Here is an 8,960-nt window from a genome sequence, read left to right on the forward strand (position 1 = left end):
CAAAAAATTTAAAAAAAGAATATTAAAAATAAAAATACAAACTTAATTAGTTTTCAAAAATAAATAAAAATATAAATTTGAAAAAAATATCAAAAATAAAAATTTTATTTAAAATAAACTGAAAAATTCTATTAAATAATTAACAAAATAAAGTGAAAAAATTTTTAAAAAAGAAGTTGCAAAACAGGTGGCGATGGCCCTCGCCGTTGCCGCCCAACTGTCACCGACAATGGGCAACGAGGTTGGGGCACCGCCAATGGGGTCGCGGATCCCAAGGCGGCGGTCGGCGACCCCCGCGGGTTGTAGGCGAGGGCCACCACTAGCAAGGATCGGTCGCCGGTGATGGTCCTTGCCCAATTTGGTTGAGGGCTTGCAGGCTGTCGCCTTGTCGGCCCCCGATCGGGGCTCGGCGGCCCTCGCTAGCCATGTCCCACATTGCGGGCCATTGCCGGTGATGGTAGCGACGGTGGTGAGGACGACGGCCTGCCCGGAAACAATTTTTTTTTCTTTTAAATTTTAAGGTTTTTATGAAATTTTAAACTTATTTTTAATTTTATGTTAAATAAAATTTTTTATTTTAAACAAATTTACTTTTAGCTAAATTTTGAATTTCATTTATTTTAATTTATTTTAAAATGTAGAAGTCCACGTGGCAGTACACGTGAATTTGTTATTATTATTATTAAATGTCATTTTATGTTTAAAAAAATTAATCATTAATGACACATGGCATTTTTTACTAGAAAATTATGCCGAAGGCACCAAAATGATTATTTTACCTTTAACTTGGTACTAAAGTGATCGGGTGAAAAATTTTTTGCACTAAAGTGATCTCTATACAAAATTTTTTGCACTAAAAGTGTTCTCTTAGCTGGATTTAAGGATTCGGGTGACTCGGTCCCTATGTTGAAATTAAATGCTCGAGAGATCAGATGAAGAAGAATTGAGGGATATTTCTAAGCTATTGACGACTACAAGCATTATTAAAGGTGAAGTTCTGTTCCGTATAAAATTGAAGCATTAATATCATGAAACACTCCAAATTTATACATTTTGATAAATTATATTTTCTTTTCTTTTCCTCTTTATTTCTTTCTTGTTATCTTCTGTCCACCTTGAATAAATATTCCATGGTCCAACTCAAATTCAAAGTCCCAGTGGACTTTCCAATTCAGCCAATGACTGTGACGCATGCTCATGAAATTTATATATATATATATATATATATATATATATATATATATATATCTGTTTTTGTTCGGATTCTCTTGATTTTGTATGTCCGCAAAAATTTGGACTTTATTTATTTATATTCGAAATTCATATTTTTGTTTCGATCTCAAACTCAAGACATATTTTAACAGTCTATTTATTATATTATTGTATGGATTTGAATTAGTCTACATAGTTTCAAATTATGCTCCAACTAGGTTATGCTTGTTTAGAGGAAAAATAAGTTGTCAAAGGAAAACCACTTGACAAGAAAATCTTTTTGTTCCGTCAAAGGAAATGAAAATGTTTTATCATGTCTTTTCCACTTGATTTGATGCCAATGTAACCATATGGCTTCCTTCTGGGCATGCGGCCATTTTGGGCACCATTCATGTGGCTACCGACTTGCTTGGTTATTTAAATGTCTTTTTTCCACGTAAATAATGCTAAGATCTATTTGTTTTTCCTCTTCGTTCACTCGTGTTGATATCTAAATTTTTATTTTTCTTAAATTATTCATTTTTCATAAAAAAATGAGAATTAACTTTAGTTCTCTCCAAAAATAATTTTCATGCATAACATATTTAATTTTTCTCAAGCATTGCATTAACATTTACCTGGATCGACGGCAGAAAAATTGAGCTTAAATTGACAAGCAGTGGACCCGAGCTTCCATGTAATTTTTAGCAATAAATGGAGGAAATCCTCAAAATTTACAATGCCATTAGGGGGTTACTTTCATTGTCAGTATATAGCCACAAAAAAAAAATTTAGGAGGATGAGCCCACCAATTAGCATAATTCAGCTAGCTCATGCATTGAGGCCTAGCCGAATTTCATGATGGTTATACAATTGAATTTATGCAAATTGGTCCCTTCAAGACTTAATTTAAGGACAGATTTTTTTATAAGGGTCAATGTGTAAGGTTAAAAAACCTTAAGCCCCAAGAGTTCAACACTTTAGGCTATAAATATAGACTTCTGACTAGGGTTCTGGGGGTTCCACAAATTGAAATATTTTCATAATTTTTCAGAGCGAAGGTAAGAACAAAGAAGTTCGAAAGTTTCTCCCACTGGTCGAGATTTTCCTCCTTTGGCCGAATTCGTCAAACCATCCTGTGCGCCTCCTTGCTCCTCTCGTCACTCAATATTACCATCTCCCCTATTGCTGTGCTTCAAGAATTTTTTACTGCGGTTTTCTCATCTATAACTGCAGTTTCGAGCCCTATAGCTGCGGTTATTACCCTATCACTGCGGTTTTGGTTCTATTACTACAATTTTTGCTCTATTGTTGCGGTTCTAGTACCTATAGCTGCGTTTTCTGCCCTACTATTGCGCCGTTGTTCAGTTTGGAGTTCGTTGCCACTTGGTGTTGGAGATTCCCGCAACTTAAGGATGAATTTGCTGCTGTTATAGGGGCTGTTACCCTGCTTTTTACATCAAAAGACAGCACTGATTGAAAGTGATTTTCAGACAAATTCACAGCTTTTAAAGGTGTGGATTTTTTGGGTTCAATTTAAGGCAATCCCTCTTTACTTTCATGGGTTTGTTTTTGATGATATTCTACATTGAAAAACATGCTGTTTTGCCACTGTTCACTTGGGCTGCGTTTGGTCGTCGGGATTTACGGTCGGGATTGGATAGGATAGGATAAGAAATCTAGGGATTTGGCCATATCCTATCCATCATTTGGTGAACTACGGATTTAAAGTCGGATATTCTCATATCCTATTCTATCCCGCATTTGGTAGAAACCGTATATCAATATAAATGACATATATGCCCTATGTGATGCTATGAAATATTCCGATCTTATTACTATAAAAATAATGTTCTCATACACACAAAAAAAAAACTTGAAAATGTACACATTTTATTAGATTTTCAAACCTCTTTGCAAAAAATAAAATAAAATGAAATGAAAATAGAAACAAATGAGACGAGAAAGTTAACTTTTGTATGGCGGATAAGAGAAATCCTATCCGACCTTATCCTACCCCCTCCCCTAGGATTTTTTTATCCGGGTTATATCCCCCCTATATCCGACATTATACTATCCGAGACACCTACCAAACACAGGATAGGATAAAACATATCCTATCCCGAGTTTTATACGGACGACCAAATGCAGCCTTGCTGTTTATGTGTTATTTTGTCTGCATCGACCTCGTTTTGCATGTTCTATGATCACTAACCATACAGATATTTGTGGGAGCATGAAGGTAAGCATTTTACTTCTTTTGATTGCTGTTTTGTATGAAAAACATGCTGTTTTGCTTGCTGATTTTGGGGTTTAACACTGAATTTTCGAAAAAAAAGTTCATGGTGCAATTTTCACACATCAAAAGCCTTAATTCTCATCAAAATTTCGGAAATTGGAATTATTGGATATATTTTCAGAATAAAAAACCCTAAATCTAAATTAGAAATTTATTTCCTAATAGGTAACATCTATGCTAAGTTGGATAAACTTATCCATCATCATTCGGATACGACCTTCCAACTTAGTAAAGATGGGAATTTAGTTGACCCGATCTATCACCATTTAGATATCCGATTCGCTATCTTCAAAAAGCCGAATTTAGATTTATGAATATACTTTTTTTGAAAAAAAAATTGCAAGAGGATGAGGTTTGATTTGTTTTGACTTATCCGGATTGCTATCTTGAATTATCTGATTGGATTGATATTCTGCGATTGATTGAGATCTTGTTTGATTTAAATTTCTTGATAGACTTAAAATTCCTAAAAAATTTAGTAATATATAGTTTCCCAGAAATTATATCTAATTAAATCTTTAGGAAGATATTGTTTCTTAGAAACTTTATCTTATTAAGTTTATTCTATAAATTAAAGTCAAGAGAATCAAATCTAGGATATTTTTAATTTGACCGAAAATTGCATCCAAAAAGATTAAAAAAAAATCTCAAGAAAACTCGGCACATCCTCATGCATATTTTTGAATTTTATGTCTGCATATCCCGCATAGCCACGTCTTTCGAGTATCATATCTTGCATTCCATATTTTCAATATATATATATATATATATATATATATATATATATTATGTCATGCATCTTTTATTGCCGAAAATATAAAAAATAAGATAAAAAATTCTGCTCATTCATGATCTCGCATTATCTCATGCATATCTCATGTAGATTTGGATAGAATATCTTGCATATTATGCACATCTCATTTTACTTTTGCATATCTCATAACATATCATTGCATATCTTGCATATCTCTCGTCATCTATGTGTATCTTGCATATCCCATTCGTATCATATCTTTTGCATATCATTTTTTAGAAAAGAATATCACCTGAACATCATCATACCATATTTTTTTTCAAAAATCCACATCATGCATATCACATGTTGCATTTCATATAGGCTAGGCGTAAATTCATGTCTTGCATATCATATCTATTCGCATATTATATTTTCACATGTCTTATGTTGGCATCTCACATTTGTGCATTTAATGTTTGCATATCCCATGCTCGCATATCATATGTTTGCACGTCTTATCGCTCATATGTTATATGTCTAATTATTATATCACGTCATGTCATATGTTTGTCTCTTATATGTTATGTTTCGACATGTTATATTTGTTTTGTCATTATGTCATGTCATTCGCACGTCATATAGAAAACATGTTTGAATTTATTCATCTTAGGTTAATTAATTTTAATGCATGGGTCATTTAATTAAAATTGCATGTCCTTTAAATTAAGCATGAACTTTCGCACCTCATACGGTTCTTGCATGTTGAATCTAATTGATTGCATATTCGCTCTTATGCCACCCACGTTATCCATGTCATGCATAGTTAGAGTAGATTGCTTTGCGTTTTACGTCATATACGGATTAATGCCATGTCATCTTGCATGCTTTAATTGATTAGTTGATTTTTGCATATAGGTTAGTCTTGCATGTCATGCATTGCATCCATTCTAAATAAGTGAAAACATAAAAACACCTCGTTCGAGACTAAATTCAATCAAGCTTGAGTCGTCGATTTAGGACATCTCATGGAATTAAGGTACCGAAAGGGTATTAGCTTTCATTAGTTAATGTAACCAAATCCCCAAATCCTTAATCTCTAGTTCATATAAATAAAATAGTTCTTCCGCTATTTTATTTAGGTATCTAACCAACCTACCAAAAATGATTAGTGGTGCTCCAAATTTTAAATCATTCTAATTAATCAAAGTTATGATTTGGTAGGGCTTGGGAGAGTCCGTATTAGGTTAGTCATTAAAATTAGCTTGATAATCCATTAGCCTAAATGTGATTTTTAGGTTGCTACAATTCGCTTTGTCACGCTTGGTCAGATATCTCCCAACAGGCACACGCTAATGTCACGGGCGGGTTATTGAGAGTCGACCGGCTTCCTTTGTACCGTTGGAGAACCTAAATCAAGCATTTTCTCGATGATTCACCCCGATCGCATAGAGAGAGGATAGTCTAAGTAAGAAAGACTCTAGGAAAAAATGCTTTTGTATTTTTCTTGTGAATGATCTAATGAAGAGAAAGACATCTCTTTATATAGTAGAGAACATTGGACTATAACCGTTGATCTCTATTTCATCCGATGGCTAAGATCGCATTGTCCATCTACCTAACCACCAATAATAAATAGGAAACTTCTAGAAAGAGATAATTATAATTTCGCCCACCCCTAAGAATGTTCAAGAGAGCCTTAGAGTACCATGGGAAATCCTCGGGTTACCGGGACACATCAAGGGATTTTCTTGATCACATGATCGACCATTTTGGCCATGGAAACCTTGGCCCGTCACTCCAACATCTTGCTCAGACACTCACCAGTTTGAAACAAAAATTCAATGCATGTCAACAACCCAACGTTCGAGACTCAAAGAGAGAGATATAAGGTGTAATAAATGGGTCAAACCAGCCCATATTGCCCAAAGCCCAAGAACTAAACCTAACCCTATCTTTTTCAACAGATAAATTAGGTAAAACGCGGGCGGGGGAGGAGGGAGCACGATCGGTGAAAGAAAGAACGAGAAGGGAGAGAGGAAAAAAAAATAGAAGAAAGGGTTGTGTGTGTGCGCCACCCTCCACGGACGCGTGGTTGAGCTCATTTCACTACGTGCCGCCACCTTAGGTGAGTGGTCGCACTCCTCGTTTGTTTAATAGAAATGATTTTCACAGCTAGGGCTCAAATTCGGATTTATGAAAAAATTGAGCCGCAAAATCAAATTTTGGAGTTGTTAAGTCGAGATTCTTTAGGGAGATGATAATTTGGGGTGTTGTAGAGCTATGGGACTTTACAAAACTCAATTTGGACTCACGGTTTGCCCGAAACAAGTTTTTCAAATCTGATGCGCTACAGACAAGTGTGAACAGTAGATTTTGAAGGCTGATTTCTTTAGTTTCTAATTTTTGGTTGGGTTGGCCATATTAGGGATCTTGTAGTACATCGAATAAGCTTTGTGTGGACTATAAGATCACTTAAAATGGAGCTCGGTTGAGGAAGTTATGGCCCGAGAGATTTCAACGCGCGTAATGAATAGTATGTGACCGGAACATGTGTGCCTGTTCTTATCGATTTTCGAATAGATTCTAGTCCAGCCGTGTTGGGTTTTTGTTGTACATAAAAAGAGTTTTCTTTGGACTAAAAGTTCGTTTAAATTGAAGCTCGGAGGAGGAAGTTATGGTTCATTTAAGTTTATCGCGCAAGTTGCACGTAGCGGACAACACACATGTTCTTTGTGAGCGAGCATTTTAGTGATATGTGGGTGTCGCTTTAGTGACAAATAAGCCTTTTTCATTTGAGTCATGCCTTAGGGTAGCACATTACTCAGCTATTGATACCGTTTTTCATATATTTGATGGGAATACATACGCGTCAACTTCAGTAACAACCGTAGGTCGATTTTAAACTTATTTAGGTGAATGATACTATTTCTTTATGAATTTATAAAACTCATGCTTTGAAAGGATATAGACATTTTATGAGTTAATGAGATTTCCTTGAAAATGAATTGTTATTATAGCATTATTTGCATATAACATCAAATCGGACATTTATTACTCCATTTGATACTTGATAAGGATTGAGAAGAGGTTCTTATATGCATTCTAAAAAAGGTATTCTGGTGGATTAAGCTGAGTGGCAAAAGATTTTATGTTTGGTTTTGTAAATGATTTTGTAATATTGATTCTAGACTTGGTTTGTGGATATTGGAGGATGAGGTCGTAATTACGGTGCTCGATATCGTTGTGAACCCGATTGAGGGGTTTGTGGGTATACGCATACTAGTTTAGGATATCCTTGTGAGCCGAGCCACCAGCATTATAGGTGGAGACCTTACTAAGGAAGGAATCTTGGTTGCCTTTGTCACGAGGCATAACACGTGGCCATAGTTGGGTATCTGGGCACGAGATTGGTCGATGGATAGACCATTGACATGTGTTTTTCATGAGATTGGTCAAAGATGGACCATTGATATATGTTTTGACATTTTCATTGAGAAATGACATTCCTACTATATATGTATATTGTGTTGGAAGTTAAATATGACTCATTTTAGTATCGAAAGTTTGTGATATTTCGTTTTCGGTGAAAAAGAGTCATGTTTTGTGTTTTAAATATGCATAGTGAGTGTTCGATCCGCTTAGAAGAAATGTATTTCTCACTGAGCCATGGTAGCTCACTCCTTCCATTTCATTTGTTTGCAGGTTCTTTCGTGACCGCAAATAAGCCGTGAGCGTCGCGTTAGCAGCATATTTTTTATAGGGTTTTTTGTATGAGTTGTATATGGCTGTTGAACTTTTGAGCTAACTTTTGATAGACATGTACATGTATTTTTTTTATGGTTATAGAAAAGCTTTGAGATTGTAACCAAATAATAGCTTTAGATTTTTTTTTATAGGTTTATTACTGCAAATCTTTTGAAGAGCTTTTAAACAGAATGGAAATCGAGTGAATGTTGCTTATTGCCGTGTAAAGTTTAGACTAGAAATTCTCCAAAATTCCAAAGCATCCATGTTACTCAATCTTATAGCGCTAATTTACTAAATGTTTTTGTATGTCCATGAGAAATCAGCTCGCGTGGTTGAGCTAATGTTGTGCTTTTGATTATTGATACATTTGATGTTTTTGCTCCTTAGGTAAGCCGACGTTCAAACTATGGGGTTTGTTTATGATTTGGATTTTCTTCCGTGAGGATAGCCTTATTTTCCTTAGAATTTGCAATCTTTTGAAAATATTTCCAAGAGATTGGAAATTATTTTAATGGTTTCATCAGTAAATGATGGATATGCGGTGTCCGAAGGTTAGATTCTTAGGAGGACAATTAGAGCTTAACTAGGGGTTAACAATACTTAGCCTTACGGCCTTAAGTGGAAGAAAGTTGTTAAACTTAATTAAGGTATCTTTGGTGAATTAGAGGGTTAAATTTCAACAAGGTGGTGGCCAAGAGCTGGAAGTCACTAGCGCGTTAAACTAGTCTAGAACAATCTTAGTTAACTTTGCCATCTTGTCTGTGTTAGTTTAGTTAAACAAATTTGTAACAACCGTAGTTAGCTTTGCCATTACGTCTATGTGGCGACACCCTGTCTTTTAGTTAGTTAGTGTTTACTTATTTGCATTTTCTCTTCTAGATTATGGTAGGGTTAAAAGAACTTGAAACGAAAACTTAAGAGAAAATTCAGCGTTGTAGGGCCGAGTTCACTTAAAACCTTAATCCTTTTAGGCAATATCCCTAACCC

The sequence above is a fragment of the Rhodamnia argentea genome, chromosome 1 (genome assembly GCF_020921035.1).
Source record: "Rhodamnia argentea isolate NSW1041297 chromosome 1, ASM2092103v1, whole genome shotgun sequence".
Classification (NCBI taxonomy): Eukaryota; Viridiplantae; Streptophyta; class Magnoliopsida; order Myrtales; family Myrtaceae; genus Rhodamnia; species Rhodamnia argentea.